At 37.5% G+C, this 22,450-nt stretch overlaps 1 long non-coding RNA gene across 1 annotated transcript; it reads left to right on the top strand.

Annotated features, from left to right (window-relative positions):
- Positions 1-296: 296 nt before the first annotated feature.
- LOC106147844 lies at positions 297-13,546 on the top strand. The gene is made up of 2 exons (XR_001232839.1): positions 297-1,433; positions 12,958-13,546. It is a non-coding gene; the product is annotated as an uncharacterized LOC106147844 (long non-coding RNA).
- The last annotated feature ends 8,904 nt before the right edge of the window (positions 13,547-22,450 follow it).

The raw sequence follows: 22,450 nt of genomic DNA, 5'->3' as shown, positions 1-22,450 counted from the left end.
TGCCTCAGCCTCCTGAGTGCTGCAATTACAGACATACACCACCGCACTCAGTTCAGATGTTGTTTTATATCACTTATATTTAGGAAGATAATATTTTTTCCTTTTTTCACTTTATTAGTAATAAAATGGGTTGTTGAATATATACTGGATTTGGATTTAAGCATTAAAATCAAGAAATTCAGATTATATTGAACATAATTTCCTAAAATTGTATGGTGCCTTTTTTTTTTAAGATAGAAAGGACTTTCTAAAACTTAAAGATTTAGTTTTGGAAAATGTTTCAGTTAATATATTTATAATGAGAGGGCTGAATTGAAGTATTTTTTTCCCCTCTTAAAATATGTGTCTTGTTTTTTTTTTCAAAATTCAGAAGCAATGTAAGGACATAGGCCGATGGTGTTTGCTGAATATGACTGAATATTAAAAGCATGTGACCGCTGTAGGAGGTCAGCCTTTCCTTTCTAGTATTTTTTTACTTCAGCACTGATTTGCAGTACTCTGTTGTCAGTGCCTGTTGGGTTGGGCTCCTCAGGCAGGCCCCTCCCAGCCAGCCTAGCTTATCATTTGTTCTCAGTGGCATTTTAGGGTAGGAAACTGGCACTTAAAGAATTAGGAAAGAAATTTTAATGTCAGTTGCTTGTGTCTAATGAGGGAGCTAAAAATGAGAAGTTAACATTGACCTCCATTTAAAAATTTGATTCTTAGTCTGAATTGTAATAGTTTGTTTTTTTTTTTTTAATCAAAACAAAGTTACCTCTTTCCATCTGTTGGAACAAAAAGCATTGACATTGGGCTGGGGATATAGCTCAGCGGCACAAGCACCTGCCTGGCAAGTACAAGGTCCTGAGTTCGATTCCTGGTACCAAAACAAAAATAAGCATTGATATTAAGGATTAAGAAACATGTAATGTAACTGAATAAAAGGCAATCTCCCAAGCAAAATGCATCTATTTTAGAAGACGAGCTCTACTTTTTAGTTATGGAATAGATACACTGTTAAATGCTGGTAATTGAGGATAGTTCAGTAATAACTCTTCTGTGTTTCAGTTGATGTCCCATGGAATGAAGAGATGAAAATATTGTCCCTTTGTGTATAATCTAATTTGAAATTGTAGGCTGATTTTACCACATTTCTAAGGAAATAGGCTCAGAAAGACATAATAGTTTTAAAAGAATGAGATGTGATTAAAAAACAAACAGTGAATGTTTAAATCTTTTAAAGTGTATTGCTATAAAGGACAAATTGCTATTAACACACTTCCCATCGTCCTTGCAACTTTCTGACCGTTCTGGAAGACCTCTTTAGTGAGTGTCTTTAGTTTTGTTATTGGGGCTACCTCGATGTCATGAATTAATTTAAGATGTTTACCTTTTGTAGCCAGTTGATTTAGGGGACAGCCAGAAGTCTCATGGTGCCGGATCCAGTGAAGAAGGTGGGTGAAGATACACTGTGATGTTTTTGTTTGACAGAACTTTCTGTACCAGAAGCAATGTGTGACACAGAGAGTTGCCATGATGGAGGTTGAAACCATTTGCCCATCCTTTGGGCTGCTTTCTACACGCATCATTTCTTACAGGCTCTAATAAACTCTCAGAATACTCACAGTTCACAGTAGTGTTGCTGTGCAAACTCAGCTCATAGAACTCCATCAACGTCAAAAAGTACAGTCCATTACCTTAACATTGGATCTTGATTGAAACACTTTTTTTCCCCACAGGAATTGGGTGATTTACATTGAAAACGCTGAACCTTGATCTCAGGATCATAAAAGTAGCCCTGTGTTTCATTTCCCATGATGACTTTTTTTTTTACAACGCTGGAATCTGTGCAAGCAGAATTACATAACTCCAGTAGAACTGACAGTATCTCATGTTAATGTGTTGCTCATGATCCCCAATTTATACCACACTTTTTTTTTTTTTTTTTTTTTTTTTTGGTTTTTCTCCGGTACCGGGAACCGAACTCACGACCTTGCACTTGCCAGGCAGGCGCTTTTGCCGCTGAGCTAAATCCCCAGCCCCTACCACACTTTAAAACACATCTCTCAACTGCACCTCACAGCTCACTGCATTGAACAAGTTGAAACTTCTCACAATGTTACTAAGGTTGGATGGGCCCCTTCTTGTATTGAAGATCTCTGCTTTCTGTTGGATGACACTCAGGAACATTGTTCACTGTATTTTTCTTGTTCTTCCTTTACTGGTGTATTTTAGATAGACATAGTGATAACATTCATCATTGGGACTTTGTGCCTGTACATGGTACAGCTTGCTGCTGCTGCTTTTTTCCCATTCCTTTCCCCTCCCTTCAGCCCCTCTACTTGTCTTTATTTACAACAGCTTTCATTCCGTTTTTACCTTCTATTCCTCCCTACCCCATCCCCTTTCTCATTTGAACATTCTCTTGCCATTTCCCAATATCCACAATACATTTCAGTTCTTATTTATACTTTTAGTTCTCACACCAGAGAAACCATGTGATACTTACATATGTGTGTCTGATTTATTGCACTTAAGGGTATGGTATCAAGGTGCATCTATACACCTACAAACATCTCAAGTTTATCCCTTTTTATGACAGACTGCTACACCATTGTATAAAAAAAAAATCATCCATTCATCAGTTGATGGGCATTTGGGCTGTTTTCAATTACAAATTGTGCCACTATAAACACGGGTGTGTCTGTATTGCTGTGGTATGGTGATTTTAATTCTTTCAGAAAGATACCAAGAAGGGGAATTGCAGGGTCATATGGAATCTCTAGTCCTAGTATTTTTAGGAATCTCCACACTGATTTCCACAATGGTTGTACCAGTCTACACTCCCAACAATAGTGGAGAAGGGTACCATTTTCCCCACAGCCCCTCCAGCATTTGTTATTGGTTGATTTCTTGATAAAATAGCCATTCTTTCCAGGGTGAGATGGAATCTCAGAGTTATTTCAATTTGCATCTCTTGAATGACCAGTGATGTTGAACATTTTTTCATGTATTTATTTGCTGTTTCTACTTCATCTGAGAAGAGAGTACTCATTGCAGATGCCCATTTTGGGCTTGAGTCTTTAAATTTGGGGGCTCTGATTTTTTTGAGTTCTTTATATATTCTAGGTAGTAGTCCTTTATCTGAGGAACAGCTGGCAAAATTTTTTTAACACAGTGTGCGTTTTCTGTTTGTTGGTAGTTTCTCTTGCTATGCAAAAGCTTTGTAATAAGATGAGATCCCAGTTGTTGATTCTTTGTGATAGTTCCCATGTGACTGGGGTTTTGTTCATAAAGTCTTTGCCTATATTAGTATCTTCAAGAGTTCTATCTTCCACTAGATTTACTGCTCCTGTTTTAATATTTAGTTCTGTGATCCATTCCAATTTTAGTTAGTACATGGTGAAAATATGGGTCTAGGTTTAATCTTCAGGATGTGGAAAGCCAGTTTGTCCAGCACCATTTATTAAAGCAGTTGTATTAGATGAGAGACAGAGAGAGAGGCGGGGGGAGGGTGGGAGGGAGGGAGGTTATCTTTCTTCCAGTTAAGGTGTTTGGCACTTTTGTCAAAGATTAGGTGGCTAAGTATGTCTATGGTTATTTCTGCTTCTTCTAATCGATTCCATTGATCATTGGGTCTGTTTTTTTGCCAGTACTATGCTGATTTTATCACAGTAGTTTTGTAGGATAACTTCCAATCAGGGATTGTGATGCCCCTGCCTTGCCTTTGTTGCCCCAAATTACTTTTGCTCTTCTAGGTTTCTTCTGTCTCCAAATGAATTTTTGGATTGTTTTCTCTAATTCTGTGAGATATGCAGTTGGAATTTTGATCAGGATTGCATTAAATCAGTTCAATCAGATTGCATTAAATAACAATTTTAGAAGCATGGCCATTTTCACTATATTGGTTCTTCCTACCCAAGAACAAGGGATATCTTTCCATTTTATGATATCCTCTTTGGTTACTTTTTCAGAATACTGCAGTTATCAGTGTAGAAGTCTTTTACATCCTGCATTAAACTGATTCCTAGGTATTTCATTTTTGGATACTATTGTGGTTCACTGTATTTTTTTTTTTTTGAGTGTACCTCATATGTTTGTAATGTGATGACTAGTCTATGGCCATACCACCCTGAACACACCCAATCTCATAATGTGATGACTTCTTGCAATAATTCTAATTTTCAGAAGTACCTATTTTTGAAAACCAGTAATATAACAATTAGGGTTATAATAAGGACTTTAAAACTTCCCTCAGGAACTGTGGGTACATGACAATCCTCATATGAATAATGATGTAAAGCTTTTGTTTCCAACAAATGAAATTGTATATCCTAGAAAGAAAAAGAATAAGTCTAGAGACAGCAGAAAAGTAGATTGTGTGGGACTTTGGTTTGGAGTCACAGAAGGCTTTGAGGTGATTTGGGCCACCTAGTCTGTATCAGATTTTTCATGGGGTTCTAACTTAAAAGTAGTCAAACTACTTAAGGTTTGTTCAGAGCATGAGCATTTGAAGAGCAAAATTTTCAGCGCTTAGAAGTAGCAATGAATGTTATTAGCAAGGGCCATAGGCAAGGCAGGTGTTGACAAAAAAGAAATCAAATAGTATGTCTTTTGTGAAAACTTCTGTAAAGAACAATAAAAGCCAGCACCAAGCACTCATGAAAAGCTCCTGTAGGACATGGAAGAGCCTTCCAGAAGCAAATCTCCATCAACTAGCAATAGTAATGAATAAAACATTACTATACTTATGTGTTCTATATTCTTTTCCTTCAGGCAATCATCACAAAAACCCATTTTTTCTTTTATATCTTACAAGTTGAAGTTAGGCACTAGAATGTTGTCCCTATATCCCTTAAATCATGAGTAGTAGTTTTCCTGTTTCTGAGACACAATACCAGACATCCACAATTTAAAGGAGGAGAAGTTTATTTGACTCCTGGTTTCAGGAGTTCACTCCATGGATGGCTGCCTTGAAGCCAGGAGCATCATGGCAGAAGGGCATAATGGAATAAAGATGCTTAGTTTATGGTGGCTGGGAAGCAGAGCAGGTGAACAGTGCCGGAGAGGAAGGTGTGAGGGACCAGATATAATACCCAAGGTGGCATCTCCATGACCCCACCCAGAATTGTACTTTACTAATGTCCTTGGCAGCACCCAGTCCAATCAACTTGACACAATAAGCTTACATCATTTGTGAGTACTCTCAAATGAAAATGTTAATATTTCTGTAACTGTGACCTTAGGACAGTTCCTAATAGTGATGATCATGTTTAGGATTTGGAAATTAGGAATGTCACTTAAATGCTAAAGTTGAACATTTTATTTGACTGATTATAATTTGTTAATAAAACTACTTTGTAAAAAAAACCCTTAAATTCAAGGCACAAAGAATCTTAAAAATTTTCTTTAGGAAATCAACAATTGTTGTTATATTGCATATTGTTATCTTCAGAGTAGTTGTTCAAGTTACCAGCTATAGGCATGCAAAACTGATTAAAAAATTAAGCATTAATGGCTCCTTTCAATAAACCAATAGAAATTAGTAGTACAATTATCTTAGCTGTCATGTGTGTGTATATATACATATTTCCCCCTTCTTTCTTTCTTTTCTCCTTTTCCTCATCCCAATTGTTCTTTCCTTTTGAGTAGTTTCTTCCCTTTTACAATATCTATTGTACCTTTTGGGTTTTATTTACTCTTTCAGTTTCTTACACTAGGGAGACAATATGATGTTTACACATGTGGGTCTGATTTATTTCACTTATGAGTATGTTCTCTAGTCATCCATTTCCCTATAAAAGCCTTGAGTTTATCTTTCTTTATAACTGAGTAATACTCCATTGTATAAAAATACCACATCTTTTTTATCCATTCCTCCATTTTTGGGCATTTGGATTGTTTCCAAAATTTAGCTATGACAAATTGTGCTGCTATAAACATGGGTGCACATATATTGCTGTGGTATGATGTTTTCAATTCTGAAAAAATACCCAGAAGGGGAATAACTGGGTTGAATGGGACCTCTAATCCTAGTTTGCTGAGGAATCTTCACACTGATTTCCACAGTAGTTGTACCAGTCTACACTTCCAACAGTGGAGAAGGGTTCCTTTTTCCCCACAGGCTCACCAGCATTTGTTATTGGTTGATTTCTTGATGATGGCCATTCTTTCTGGGGTGAGAGGGAATCTCATTGTTGTTTTAATTTGCATTTTTCAAATGACCAGTGACATTGAAGATTTTTTCATATATTTATTTTCCATTTGTATTTCTTCACCTGAGAAGTGTATATTTATCTCAGATGCCCATTTTTTGATTAGGTCTTTGAATTTTGGGGGCCTGATTCTTTGAAATTCTTTATATGTTCTAGATATAAGTCCTTTGTCCAAGGGACAGTTGGCTGAAATTTTTCCCAGTTCATGGGTTTTCTTTTTACTCTGTTGATGATTTCTTTTGATGTGCAAAAACTTTTCAATAAGATGAGAACTCAGTTGTTGATTCTTTGAAATATTTCCTGTTCAGTTTGGGTTTTGTTCATGAATTCTCTACTATGTCTTCAAGATTTCTACCTACTTTCTCTTCCAGTAGATTTAGTGTTTCTGTTTTAATATTTATATCTTTGATCCATTTTGACTTTAGTGCATGGTGATAGACATGGTTCTAGTTTCAGTCTTCAGCATGTGGTAAGCCAGTTTTTCCAGCACCATTTATTAAAGAGGCTATCTTTGTTCCAGTGAACATGTTTGGTCTCTTGTCAAAGATAAGGTGGCTGAGTGTGTTTGTAGTTGTGCCTGCATCTTCTAATCTGTCCCATTGAACCTCCATTTAAAAATTTGATTCTTTTGATTTTTTTTTGCCAGCACCATGCTGATTTTATCACAGTAGCTTCATAGTATAATTTCAAGTCAAGGATTGTGATGCCTCCTGCCTTTCCTATGTTGCCCAGGATTGCTTTTGCTATGCTAGGTCTCTTCTGGTTCCAGATGAATTTTAGGTATGTTTTCTCTAGATCTGTGAAGTATACTAATGGTATTTTGATTGGGATTGCATTGAATCTGTACAACAGTTTTGGGAGTATTGCCTTTTTCACAATGTTGCTTTTTCCTATCCATGAGCAAGGAATATCTTTCCATTTTCTGAAATCCTCTTTGATCTCTTTTTTCAGAGTACTGTAGTTTGCACTGTATAGATATTTTACTTCCTTTGTTAGATTGATTCCTAAGTATTTCATTTTTTTGAACGCTAGTTTGAAAGGTGTGGTTTCCCTAATTTCTCTCTCAGTGAGTTTGTTGTTTATGTACAAGAAGGCTATTGATTTTTGAGTGTTGATTTTGTATCCAGATACACTACTGAATTTGCTTATTAACTTAACAAGTCTTTTGGTGGAGCTTTTGGGGTCTTCTATATAGAGTATCACGTCATCTGCAAATAAGGATAATTTCACTTCTTCCTTTCCTATCATTATTCCTTTTATTTTGCTCTCATGTCTAATTGCTCTGGCTGATATTTCCAGAACTATATTGAACAGGAGTGGTGATAGTGGACATCCTTTTCTTGTTCCCGATTGTAGATTGAAAGCTTTCAGTGTTTGTCCATTTAGTATGATGTTGGCTTTGTGTTTGTCATAGATGGCTTTTATCAGATTGAGGTAATGACCATCTATTCCAATTTTCTGTAGGGTTTTTATTATAAATGAGTGTGGGACTTTATCAAAAGCTTTTTCTGCATCAATAGAGATGATCATGTGATCATTGTTTTTGGATTTGTTGATATGGTGTATTAAATTTATTTATTTGCATATATTGAACCATCCCTGCATTCCTAGATGAATCCCACTTGGTATTGATGTTTAATATTTTGATGATATGCTGCATTCTGTTTGCTAGTATTTTGTTTATGATTTTTACATCTATGTTCATTAGGGAGGTTGGCCTGTAATTCTCTTTTTTGGTTGGGTCTTTTTCTGGTTTTGGTATAAGGGTAATATTTGCCTCCAGGCATGAGTTAGGGAGAATTTCTTACCTTTCAGTTTCATTAAAGAGTTTCAGATGTATTGGCATTAAATCTTCTCAAAACTTCTTATACAGTTCAGCTGTGAGGGCCAGGGATATAGCTCAATGCCATAAGTGCTTGCTTGGCAAGTATAAGGTCCTGAGTTCAATTCCTGGTATCAAAAAAAAAAAAAAAAAATTCAGCTGTGAAGCTATGAGGACCCAGGCCTTTCTTTGTTGATAAGTTTTTAATTATGTTTTCAATTTCATTGACTGATATTGGGTGATTCAGGATTTTTATCTTTTTGATTCAGCCTTGGTAATTCATATGTATCTAGGAATCTATCCATTTCTTCTGCGTTTTCCATCCTATAAGAGTAAAGATTTTTGAAGTAGGTATTGGTGATCTTTGAATTTCTACAGGATCCGTAGTGATTTCACCCTTTTCATTCTTTATTGCATGAATTTGACTTTTTTCTTTCTTTTTGGGGTAAGGTTGGGGGTTTATCAGTTTTATATATTCTTTCAAAGAACCAACTCTTTGATTCATTTAATCCTTTGTATTGTTTTCTTAGTCTCCATTGCATTAACTTCTGCTCTGATCTTTGTAATATGCTGTCTTCTTTGGGCTTGACTTACTTTTTTTCTGAAAGCTTGGGTTAAAGCATAAGGTTATTTATTTGTGCTTGTTCTGCTTCCTTATATGAGAATTTACCACTACAAATTTCCCATCTGAAGACTGTTTTCACTGTGTCCCACAGATTCCCATAAGTTGTATCTGCATTTTTGTTTGATTGTAAATATTGTTTAATTTCTTCTTCAATTTCATCTGTGACCCATTGGTTGTTCAGGAAGGTGTTATTTAATTTTCATGTGTTTATGGAGCTTTTGTTATTTCTTTAGTCAATAATTTCCAATTTCACAGCACTATGATGAGATAATATGAATGGGATAATTTCAATGCAAAAATTCCTTTGCATTTACTTAAGCATGTCCTATGGGCTAGTATATGGTCTATTTTAGAGAACATCCTGTGTGCATCTGAGAAGAATGTGTATTCTGCTGTTGTTGTGTAGCACACTGTAAAGGTCTGCGGAGTCTATTTGTTCACCAGTATGGTTCGGTTCTGTTATTTCTTTGCTGATTTTTTTCTAGTTGAGCTATCTCTTTGTGACAGTGGTGTGTTAAAGTCCCCCATTATGATTGTGTTACTGCTTATTTGATTTTTCATGTCTATTCAAAATTGCCTTATATAGTTGGGTGCTCCTGTATTTGGTGCATATATATTTATGATTATTAGCTCTTTCTCTTACAGTTTTCCCCCAACCAGTATGTAGTGACCTTCTTTGTCTCTTTTCATCATTCTTGGTGTGAAGTTCACATTGTCTGCAAACAGAATAGCTACTCTTGCTTTTTTCTGGGTTCCCATCCCATGGGGTACTGTTTTCCACCCTTTGACTTTTGATCTATGAATTTACTTTTATGTTAAATGTGTTTGCTGTAAGTAGCATATATTTGGATCTTGTTTCTTGATCCATTCTGCCAGTCTGTTTCTTTTAATTGGTGAATTGAGGCCATTTACATTAATGGTTTTGACTCATGTATTGGCTTATCTATGTCATGTTGTTTTCCTGCTATTGGTTTCCAGCTTTTCCCCTCTGTTTAATTGATTGCCCTGCTTGGTGATTTCTTTTTATTGTTGTTCTTGTAATTGTGATCATTTTTATCTCTTTCTAGAATATCTTTCAGTACTCTTTGTAGGGTTGGTTTGGTGATCATGAGTGTCTTCAATTGTTTTTTGATGTGGAAGTCTCTTATTTCTCCACTAATTTTGAAAATTAGTTTTTCAGGGTACATCAGTCTGGGTTGGAAGTTGTTATCTTTCAGGACCTGAAAGACTTCATTACAAGCTCTTCTTGTTTTGGTGGTTTGTGTTGAGAAATCTGCTGTGATTCTCTTGGGCTTTCCTTTATAGGTGATCTGTTTATTTTCTTTAACAGCTTTTAATATTCTGTTTCTATACTGAATTTCTGGGATCTTGATTATTACATGTCTGGGTGTAGATTTGTTTTGATTATGGCTAATTGGAGTTTTATATACCTCATTTATCTCTGTCAGATTCTTTTCCCATGCTTGGGAAATTTTCTGCTATTACTTTTTTTTGTGTGTGTGTGTTTGAGACAGGGTCTCGCTATGCCGTTCAGACTGGCCTTGAGCTCACTTTGTAGCTCAGGCTGGTTTCAAACTCCCAATGATCCTCCTGTCTCAGCCTCCCAAATGCTGGGATTACGGTGTGTGCCACCACACCCAGCTACTGCTATTACTTCGGCACATAGTCCTTTTACATCATTTATGTTGACTCCTGCTTTTTTTGTTGACCCCTATCGGTCTTATATTGTTTTTCTTTGCATCATCTTGCAGCTGTTGAATTATTATTTCCTGGTTCCTTGTTATTTTTAAGAGATCTTTCCATTAATGATTGCTAGCTGCAATGCTATCTTCAAGGTCTGAAAGTCTATCTTCAGTTTCATTCAGGTGGTTTTGCCTGCTTTCAGTGGAATTTTTAATTTCCTGGATTTCTCTTTGAGTCTGTTTCATGCATTCAAATTTTTTCTTATATCGTTCATTTAAGGTTTCCATCAATTTTCTATGCTACTCTATTTTTTTATCTATGTCTTCTTTAGATGTGCTAAGCAAGCCTTTCATTATGATTGTCATTTCTTTTTTTACCAGAGAGATTATTTCTGATCTGATACTTCTATAGCCTGATGGAGTTGTTTCTTTACTTCAGTTGCTATCATTTCAGAAATTTCAGGTGTATGACTTCCAATTTTTTCTATGTTGATGTCTGCTGGACTTGTTCTCTGTGGGCTGGAGGTCTGAGATTGCATTTTGTTCCTTCATTTTGACATTTTCTATTTCAAAAGTTTTTTTAAATTTTGTTTTCTCTGGTGATCCTTGTGATTTTGGTAGTAGGTAGCTATATGACTAATATCAAGGCACCTCCAGGAATAGTCTTTAGGAGGTTCTTGGTTTGTGTCTGTCCCAAGGTCCTACCTTCTCAATTAATTTTGAGTGAGATATTGGTTTCTGTTTGGTTTAGTCTCCAGTCTTTTGGTGTAGAGCTGTGGTGAGGTTATTACCGCAGAACTTCCCAATATTGTTACACAAGGGAGAACGACTGATTGCAATAGATATGATATCCTAGCTACAGTGGTACAATTAGTATTAAGCACAATTTAGAAACTGATCAACTGTGTAACTATTGATTTTGTACTTTAGACCATAGGAGCAAAGTCTATAGTTATATAACAGAACCAATTGTAAATTAGGAGTTTGTAAGCAAAGTGTTTCCCCTTGTTAGAGTGGATATCCTAGATTCCTCTGGACAAGACAGTTGCCATGTCCTGAGTGCTTACTATGCTGGCTGCCCTACTTGCAGTGTAGGAGTATGGACCAGGCACCAGGGTTCCTCCAGACTGAGGCTCCTAGATGGCAGAGGGGCCGTGGGTGGGGTTTTTCCTCTCCCACATAGCTCACCAAGGTTCACAAGGCTACTTGTTACTCCCATTATAGTGGAGGGTGGGGAGCAGGGTTTCTCCCCTCCCAAGCAGGTCACTGAAGCTGTGGAGGCTCACTGAGGCTCTGTGTGGCTCCCACAATCTAAAAAAACCTTTTTTGGAGACAGTGTCTTGCTATGTAGTTCAGGATAGCCTCCAACTCATGGCAATCCTCCTGCTCAGACTCCCAAGTTCTGGGATTCAGGCGTGTGCTACCATGCCTGATGTAAAGAGTCAATTACATAATTGTGCTTTGGAGAAAATTTTAACAGGTGTTCCTGTTATTCCAGTTCATTTCACAGTGAACATGTAATTGGAAAATTTACAAAATGAAGTATATTCCCTCTCCTCTTCCCAACATAACCAAACATCAAAGAGTTCTCTCCATTTTCTCACTGACTCTTCAGTTCACTGATCTGCCTTGTCCATCATTTTGCTGGAAAAGTTCCTACCAAAGTTGCAGATGACTATACTCAAAGGACATTTTGAGCTTGGCACTGTTTTTTTTTTTTTTTTTTTTGGTTTTTTCTCCGGTACCGGGAACCGAACTCACGACCTTGCGCTTGCCAGGCAGGCGCTTTTGCCGCTGAGCTAAATCCCCAGCCCCTGAGCTTGGCACTGTTAATTACCCCATCTTAAAATTCTTTTCCATTTCTGTGATTTTATCCTCCTTGATTAGCCATTCCTTGTTAGTCTAGATCCCAGAGTTTTCCTTCTTTCCACCCATCCCTTGGCTTTAGATAGATGGTTGCCAATGTGCAACCTCTTGTACTGTCTGTGTAAAACAGTACTCAGATTATCTTAAATATACCATCTCTTTCCTTTGGGGTCTTCACTGATACCCTGACACCATACCCTAAACTCCCCTTAAAACCTGTCATCAATTTCTCATTGATTCTATCATAAAGGGCCTAACTCCTTTACTATGGCTACCACATCCCCACATACTCTGGCCCTTCCTATTTCTCAAAACTCATTGTTTAATTTTAATTTTTAACAGTATACTGGATTTTAAGATTTTAATAACAGTAAATTATAGTTTTTTGTGTTATTTTAAACTTTATATTTTAACATTAAGCCAGGTATGGTGGCACATGCCCAGTACTCAAGAGACCGATGCAGGAAGATGAGTTTAAGACCAGTGGATCATGAGTGTGAGGCTAGCCTTGGCTACATAGTGAGGTCCTGTCTCCAAAAGTCAAAAAGAAATATTTCTGACTGAAAAATGATGGGCCGTAATCCAAAAGATTCTCATACACTGAACTTTTCACTAACCTTTCACAAGTGTTAATGACAGTAACTACATTAAATGATAAAAACCAGGAAATGGATTCTGATATGATGCAGTATTCTTACATAATCTACAAACCTGACTTAATTTTCAGTTGTTCCAGTGGTTTTTGTATTTTGTTGTTGTTTTTTCTAGAAACAAGATTCCATGTTACATGAAATCGTCATGTCTTTCATGTCGTGATGTATGCCCTTTAATCTGGAACAATTCTTTTACCTTTCTTTGACATGCATCACTGTGACCCTTGAAGAGCAGAGGAGCATTATTTAGAATGTACTGCAACTTGAATTTTTCTGACTTTTCTTCATGATTTCATTCAGGCGATGCTTTATATATATATATATATATGGCCACAGCAGTGTATCATGTGTTTCACAGTGCATGCTGTCCAGGAGCCCAAGGATGTCAGTCTGTCCTGTGGCTGATTGGTTTCTTTACTGTGAATTACTGTTTTCCCTTTGTAATGATAAGTATTACACGGTACAATTGTCAATATTTAAATATCCTGTTTTTTAAAAAATCATATTTTGCCTACCAGTTTTATCACCTATTTATGATTCTTGCTTGCTATGGTGTTTATCTAATGGTGGCTTTCTTTTCTAATATTAATGGAATTTTACTGAAAGGAAGGGGTGCGGGCCCTTCTCCATTTGTTTATTTGTGTGGTATGGATTTATAGATTTTGTTATCTTCTATAAATTGCCCAGGCTGGGCTCAAACATGATGTCTTAGTCACTTTCTCGTTGCTGAGACTTCATAATCAACACCAACAAATGAAAAGAGAGGTTTATTTTGGCTCACATGTTTAGAGGTTTCAGTCCATGGTCAGCTGGCTCCAGGACAGAAGCAGCATGGGGTAGGGGTTGACTGAGAAGGAAAGCTGCTCACATCATGGCAGCCAGGAAGCAGAGAGGGAAAAGGGGGAGGGGAGAGACACCCTTTTCAGGTCACACACCCAGCAACCCATCTTCTGTCCAGACTTCATTCTTAGCAGCAAGTCCATAATTCAGTCATGTTCCAAAAGCCCCACCTATGAGTGCATAAGGCCTCTGGCACATCTAGGTATAAACCGTAGAACTTGAGGTCCATCCTCTTGCCACATTCTCCCAGAGTGCTGGATTATAGGAGTTCACTACCATACCTGATTCCATCTATTACTATCATTTTTGCTACTCAGATCGTCCCATATTTGGCCACTGGGAATCCCTTCCCTCCTGCATTACTTCATGCCTCACAGTTTTTGAATGATTTTTTTATTGGTACATTTTAGGTATGTATAATGATCGTGTTCATTATAGAGAATTTGTACCTGTACATGATATAACTCCATTCTTTTCCTCACAGTTTTTTTTTATTTTTCTATTTATTTATTTTGTAATTTTAAAAATTAAATAACTAGCAAAACAACAATGAAGACAAAATCAAAACAACACAAAAACAACAAAAATGATACATGACCTCAAAACAAAATGGTAAGAATTTACAGTGGTTGCTACATTACATACTGTTATCTTCAATGAAGTTGTCAGTCCACCAGACATAAAAATGTAAGATTGATCAAACAAAGACAGTAAGAAGTAATAAAAAAAAAACAACAACAACATTGGAAATGATGCAGAGCTTCACTGTACAAGATGGTTCGAGTTGAACAATGGTTCTTATACCACATACTGTAGTTTTTGGATCTAGAGAAGACACTATTAAAAAACTAGAGGAGCTGGAGAACAAAATGCAAACCATGAATGCACAGAATAGAAAAGACTTAGACTCAATAAAATAGTTCCAAAAAGAAATCCATGAGATTGAAAATATGGGCAGCAGAAGTGGCTAATATGAAGACAGAGTATTATATCTAGAAGATAGAGCTGTGGTTGGTGATCTGCTAATGAGAGATACCTTAAATGCAATAAGAAAACATGAAAAATGAATTCAGTAGGTGCTAGATGATGCAAAGAAGGTTAATCTAAGGTTAACTGGAATTAATGAAAAAATCAAAAGATAGCACAAAGAGTATAAAAATCTGTTTACAAAAGTAATACCAGAAAACTCTCCAACCATGGAAAAAAGAATTTAAAATACAAATAAGTGAGTTATATAGAACTCTAAATAACCATGATCAGAAAACACCCACCCCAAGACACACCACAGTCAAAGTAGCAAATATCCAACACAAAAACTGAACCTTAAAAACCTGTGAAAAAAAGTAATGAATCTCTGTAGAGTGATTAGAATTATAGCAGACTTCTCAACACAAACCTTAAAGTCAAGGAGAGTTTGGAATTATGTGTTTCAAGACCTAAGGGAATAGAACTTCCAAGTCAAACTCATATATCCTATAAAATTGATTGAGCAATAAGATATTTCCATGATAAAGAACATCAAAAATTCATAACTACTAAATCAGCACTCAAAAAATTCTCAAGAATATCCTAGAGATGATGAACCTAACAATACTAAAACAGCCATAGAATTAATGCAAAAGACTGGGCTAGCAATTAAGTAGAAGACAAAGAAAGCAGCACAAAAATAATACAATGACAGGAATAAGTCAATACCTACCAGCTATAAACATCAATGTGAGTAGTCTCAATTCACCAATCTAAAGACATAGATTTGCTGGATGGATCAAGAAACAAGATCAAACAATATGCTATATATAAGAAACACATTTAGCCCCCTCCCATTCATAGACTGAAATTCATAGATGGAAATCAATATTACATGCAACAGGAACCTGAAAACAAGCACGAGTAGCTATTCTATTTTCAGACAAATTGAATGTAAGCCAAAACTGATCAGAAGAGGCAAAGAAAGTCACTATATATTGGTTAAGGGAACCATTAATCAGGAAGAGATAACTATTATGAACATATATGTGCCAAATAATGGTGTATCTAACTTCAGAAAACAAACATACTAGAAATAAAAGATCAGGTAAGTATCAGTACAATTACAGTTCGGGGACCTCAGTAGCCCAGTATCACAAATAGACAGATCAACTAAACAAAAATTCAACAATATTTTCATTTTCTTTTTTTTTTTGGTACTGGAAATCGAACTCAGCTCCTTGTGCTTGCCAGGCAGGTGCTTATGCCACTGAGCTATTTCCCTGGCCTCAAAATTCAACAACAAATATCAACATTGAGCCAAATCTTCAAGCAAATGGACTTAATAGATATGTACAGATTGTGCCATCCAGCAACAGAATACATATTCTTCTCAGCAGTATATGAAACTTTCTCCAAAATAGGCCACATATTAGCAAATAAAGCATGCTTAGGTAAATGCAAAAGAGTTGAAATTTTACCATACATATTATCAGATCATACTATAATGAAACTATAAATCAATTGAGAAGAAACCACAGAAATTTTGCAAATGGTACAAATTTAGCAACACACTCTTACATAGCCAGTAACTCACAGAGGAAATTAAGAAAGAAATAAGACAGTTCCTAGAATTAAACAATAATGCCAGGACAACATACCAGAACTTATGGAACACAATGAAAGCAGTCCTAAGAGGAAGTTTTTAATTGTGAATGCTCACATCAGAAAAAAAGAGCAAGCACAAATAAGTAACCTAATGATGTACCTCTGTAGGAGACTGCGAATCTTAGCATATCATTTTAGATAAAATCATTTTTTAGTAAAGGCTTAAAATGTGTCCTGGGAAACATCCTGGTGAAGCTGTAAAAGATAACTCTTCCATCAACTTTGCCCAGGAATGTTTCCCCAAGATAAGGAACACCCAGGCCTAGATAACCATCTGTGATCCTGCCTCGGTTGTTTCATCCCTCCCTAGCACTAGTTAGGTATTGTAACCATTAAGGAATGTAAGGTTGTAAAAAAGGGGAACAAACAGAACACAATGGGAGAAATATTCATCATGGTTAGACACGTGACCAGGACCTAACCTGGTCCCATGGAATAAGAGGAAAACCATATGGCCACCTGAGTCAGTGGATGTAACATCCCAATCTGTAACCATGGAAACAAAAAATGTATTTAAGAGTTGAAACAAAGACTAGCAGATGCTGACATTTCCTGACTTGTTCGTTCGGAAATGCACAATGGTCGGCCTAAATTCAATAAACTCTGTTTACCCTAGAGTTCTTTGGTCTTCTGTGGAATTCAGCCCGTTTGCTGCTACACCTCAAGGTCCTACAGAAACAAGAACAATCTAGATCCAGAGGTAATACAAGGAAGGAAATTATAAATACTAGAGCAGAAATAAATGAAATGGAGACAAAAAATTACAAAGAATCAATGAATTGAAGAACTTTTTCTTTGAAAGAATAAACAAAATAGACAAACTCTTAGCCAATCTTACAAAAAAAGAAAAGACAATACAAAATGAAAAATGTGAAATTAGGGACTGGGGATTTAGCTCAGCGGCAAAAAGCGCCTGCCTGGCAAGCGCAAGGTCGTGAGTTCAGTTCCCGGTACCAGAGAAAAAACCAAAAACAAAAAACAAAAAAACAAAAAAAACAAAAACAAACAAACAAAAAAAATGTGAAATTACAACAGACATTACTGAAGTCTAGAATATTATTACCATTTACTTCACAAACCTATATGCCACTGAAATAGAGAATGCAGAAGAAATTAAGAGATTCCTAGATACATTTGAATTACCAAGACTGAACCAAGAAGATTTAAAAATCCTGAAAAATCCAATAACAGACCATGAAGTTGAGGCAATAATAAAAAAATCTAATAACAAGAAAAGCCCAAGACCTGATGGAGTCACCAGCAAATTCTACAAGAATTTGAGGAAAGATCTAATGATCTAATTAGTTAAATCTAATGAAAGATCTAACTAATCAAACTCTTTGATGAAATTGAATGGTAAGGAGCACTTCCAAAGATACTCCTGATTCTAGGATCAGACAAGGACCCAACCAAAAAAGAACTACAGGCCAATGTCTCTAAGGAATATAGATGCAAAAATTCTCAAAAAATACTGGGAAAAAGAATGCAGCAAATTATCAACAAGATTGTACACCAATACCAAGTAGGCTTCATTCCAGGGATGCAAGGATGGTTCAACATATGTAAATCGATAGATGTGATTCATACATCAAGAAAAGCAAGGACAAAAATCACACTGTCATCTCAAAAGGCACAGAAAAATCCCTTGACAAAATCCAACATCCTAGTATGAGGACAATAGTCATAGAATGATTTTATGTCAATTTGATAAAAGCCTTTTATGACAAAATTACTGCCAACATCATATTAAGTGGGAAAAATGAAAACTTCCCCTCTGAAATTTGGAACAAGACAAAAATGCTATCACTGCTACTGTTCAATAGAGTTTTCAAAATATTTACCCAGAGTAATTAGACAAAAGAAAGAATTAAAAGGGATATGTACAGGAAAGTAAGAAGTCAAAATATCTTTACTTGCAGATGACATGATCCTCTACATAGAAGACCCCAAAATTTGACCCCAAAACTCCTAGAATTAATAACCAAATTCAGCAATGTAGCAAGATAAGTCAATGCACAGAAATTAGTAGTGTTCTTGAGCCTTAATAATGATCTTACTCAGAAAGAAATCAGGAAAACAATACCTTTCATAGTTGCATCAACAAAAATTAAGTAGAAATTAACCTAACCAAGGTGCTATGGCACTGTCAATAAAATGGAACAGAGGATGCAGAAACAACCTCAGACATATTCAACTATTTGATCTTTGACAAAGGGGCAGCAAAACAAACAAAAACACACTGGAGGAAAGATAACCTCTTTAAGAAATGGTGCAGGGAAAATTGGATATTCACATGCAGAATATTGAATCTAGACCATATCTCTCACCTTGTACTGAGCTAAAATCAAAATGGATGAAAGATCTAAATGTTAAAAAAGAGATCTAAATATTAAAACAGAAACAATCTGCTGAAAGACAAGATAGGTAAAGCTGGGCATGGTGGCACATGCTTGTAGTCGTAGCACTTGGGACGCTGAGACAGGAGGATTGCCATGAATTCAAGGCCAGCCTGGGCTACACAATAAGTTCAAAGTAAGCCTCAACTACATAGTGAGACCCTGCCTCAAAAATGAACAAACAAACAAACCACATAAAAGGTAAATCTCTTGAAAACATAGCCATAGGCAAGAACTTTCTGGACAGAACCCCAATGATATAAGAAGTAATATTGAGAATATACAAATCATATCAAGTTCAAAAGCTTCTACATAGAAGAATGAAAAGACAACCTAAAAATGGGAAAAAATTGTTAGCTGTTATGGCTTGTGTTTAGATGTCCCCTAAAAGCCTCCTGCAGTCATAGGTGCATTTTTTTTGTTTTTTTGTTTTTTTTTTTTAAAGGTGGTTGGACCTAGAGTATGTGATGCTGCGATTTATTCAGATGCAATGCTAGGATCAAGGGCACTAGGATTAAGGGCAGATGTGCTACTTGCCCTAAGTATCCTGCATAAGATATAAGGGATAGAAAGAGCTGCAGTCATCCCTTGCTTGCTTGCTTGTTTTGCTACATGCTGTCTTCCATGAATTCTCTCTCCTCTGTGATGCCTGTCTACCATGCCACCCTACTTTGGAGCCAGACAATTATGGATTGAAATCTCTACAAACTGTGAACTAAATAAATCTTTCCTTCCTTAACTTGTGCTATTGATTTGCCTCCGCAATGACAAAAGTAACTAAGACACCAGCTATATCGCAGACAGAGGGTTAATAATTGGCACCCGAATTTATGAACTTAATTTCTTTTTACAATTTTGGGGAAGATGGCTGCATTTATGTTTGTGTGGGGAAGGTGGTCCATGGTCGTGTTTGTTATCCAATGTGTAGTTTGTGAATAGAAGCAAAATTTTGCTGAAATTGACTTGTTTACAAATGGAAGTGTTCATGAACCAAAGGATTAATATATCTAGAATATATAAAGGGCTCAAAAAATTAGACTACCCAAATAAAAGCCCCCCCCCCAACAAACGAGGCAACCATAATGAATAGACACTTCTCAGAAGAGGAGGTACAAATGGCCAATAAATTCACAAAAACTGTTCAACATTGCTAGCCATTAGAGAAATGAAAGTTAAAACAACACTGTGATTCTGCTTACTCTGGTGAGGATGAGATCTTCAAGGACTCAAAACAAACAAACAAGCAAGCAAATGCTTGTGAGGCCTTGACGAAAAAGAAACTCTTCTATATTGTTGGTGGGGATGTAAAGTAGTACAACCACTGTGGAAAATCAGTATGAGGATTCCTCAAAAAACTAAAAATAGAAATTCCAGTTAATATCATGTATGGCAAACATATTCTAATAAAAAAGAGAAAGAAATTCCATTCAACTCAGCTTTTCTCCTCCAGGTATTGTCTTGAAAGCATTCAAGATATCATATTACAGTGATACCTGTACACCCATGTTTATAGCAGCACAGCTCATAATAGCTAAATTTTAGAAGCAGCCTGTATGTCCGGCAACAGGTGAATGGATAAAGATAATGTGGCAATTATAAACAATAAACACGGGAGAGGGGAGGGGGTGCATTTTAGATATACATAACGATCACATTCATCATAGAGAATTTGTACCTGTATGTGATATAACTTGGTATTTTTCCTCGTTCTCCTGTCCTCCCTTCGATCTCTCTTCTCTCCCCAATTACCAAAGTTTTGTTTCCATGTTTTCCTTATTTTCTCATTTTTTCACTTTTCCCTCTTTCCTTCCCCCTCTGTATGAGATGGCCAAAATAGTAAGAAGATGGTGACTTGATTGGATTGATTAGAAACCATCCAATATGGGATGCTGTTAGTGGTCAGAGTTTATGATCTTCCTGGTGAACCAGTGGTACGGAGAACGGTTACTCAGAGTGCGATCTGATCTCAATAGGACTCCTACGAGAAATGCAGAATCCCAGGGCCACTTCAGAACCACGGAGTTAGAATTTGCATTTTAAAAGATGGGTGGAGAGGGGAAGTTAAGGAGAGGAGGGGACGCAAAAAGAATTAAGATGTGTACAAGTACCAACTCCTCGAGTGGAATGTAATCATTATGTGCTGCAAACATATACTAATATAAATGAAAATGGAACGTGCATTTTAACGAAATCACAGTAATGTCTGAGAAGCCCTGATTCTATTATCATGGCCGATCTCCAGGTGATACAAAGGCACTTTACAGTTTGGGGAACTGATTTGGTTTTCCTTTGCCCAATGGTTCTGGCAAGATGCAGACCCATGTGACACAGGGCCTAACCATAACTGCATAAAGAATTTTCTGAAGGTACTTTCGCAAAAGGTGATAGAGTAAGTCACACGCATTTAAGGTTTTGGAGTCACTAGATTTAGACATACTTCGGGATTGAGCCAGAGAGTGCGAGGGGCGGATACCATGGACAGCGCCCCAGCAGGCCTGTTCGGTGAGAGAAGCGCTGTAGCTGGTGGAGAACCCGCAGGGTGACTGGTGTGAGAGGTTCTTGGGTTTGAATCCTGGCTCTGTCATTCTCCGGCTCTAGAGACTGAAGTCATTAATTGATCTCCAGCGTCTCAGTTTCCTTATTCGTAAAACTGGAATGAAAATAGTTATCTAATATAGCTTGTTTTGCTATAAGAATATCACATTTATATTCTTTACATGTTGGCTCAACGTTCACAGAGAGCAAAGTCTGAGTGCCGTAGAGGAGGGGACAGGAGGAACACGGAGAATCCCTGGTGCCCACCCTCTGGTGCCCTCTCCTAGAGCATCTCAGCTCTGACCTGGGACCCCCAGCTCTGCTTCCCGTGGGCGAGGCCCTGCAGCTGCCTGGTCACCCGTTACCTGGAAGGCAGTCTGGTGATGACCTGGGACCCTCCAGTGGGTTCCGCTTCTGCCACCTGCTCCTGGAAGAAACACACTACGTCTTCCTGAGAGGCCATGAACACTCTCAGCGGTGCCTGGGACCCCTGACTGCTAGCGCTTGGGCACAGCCTGCTAGGCCCTCCCTCCTTGCCTCCTTGAGACTCACGGTTTGCCCACACAGCCATGTTCCCTGCTTGTTCTCTGGGGCTGGTGCAGTGGGGAAGGACAAAGGAAAGGGGGGCTACTTTCATCCCGAGCTTGCTGCCTCAGGCAAAATTTCCTGTATTTATCCTTCCACCATAGGAGAGACGAACCTCATGTCTGCAGTTCCTCTAAACAATTTAAAACTACCACTGCATTTGCTGGCTTTTGTGCATACATGATAAACTTCTGTGAAACACGGTCCTGTTCTTTGTACTTATGAACTTAAAAAATGAAGTTGGGAGGGGGCTAACTACATGTACAGTGGTTTGATAGTTTCTGTGCAAAGGGAAAGAGGATCCACGGTATATGGGCAAGTACCCCCTAAAGGTACTCAAAGGGGGAGAGACTGGTGGTGGGCTTCTCAGAGGATTTTTCTACCGAGAGGACGTTTTGCTGCTGTTTGTCCCGCCGGACACCTCTCTGCGCGCGTACCCTGCGGGACCTAGGGAACCCTAGAGTCCTAAGAGTGTCTTCACCAACTGCAAGCACACAGCGCACTCCAGATGGCCGGGCGCTCGCACGCCCGACCTTGATCCGGGCCTCGTCCTCCGCCCGCAGAGCCGCGCGGCCCAGGTGAGCCCGGCGCGCCCGGTCCGGGCCTGCGGGAGGGGCC

This window comes from Chinchilla lanigera, unplaced genomic scaffold (genome assembly GCF_000276665.1).
Source record: "Chinchilla lanigera isolate Chin_1 unplaced genomic scaffold, ChiLan1.0 scaffold00010, whole genome shotgun sequence".
Lineage (NCBI taxonomy): Eukaryota > Metazoa > Chordata > Mammalia > Rodentia > Chinchillidae > Chinchilla > Chinchilla lanigera.
This window is presented reverse-complemented; position numbering and strand designations above follow the sequence as displayed.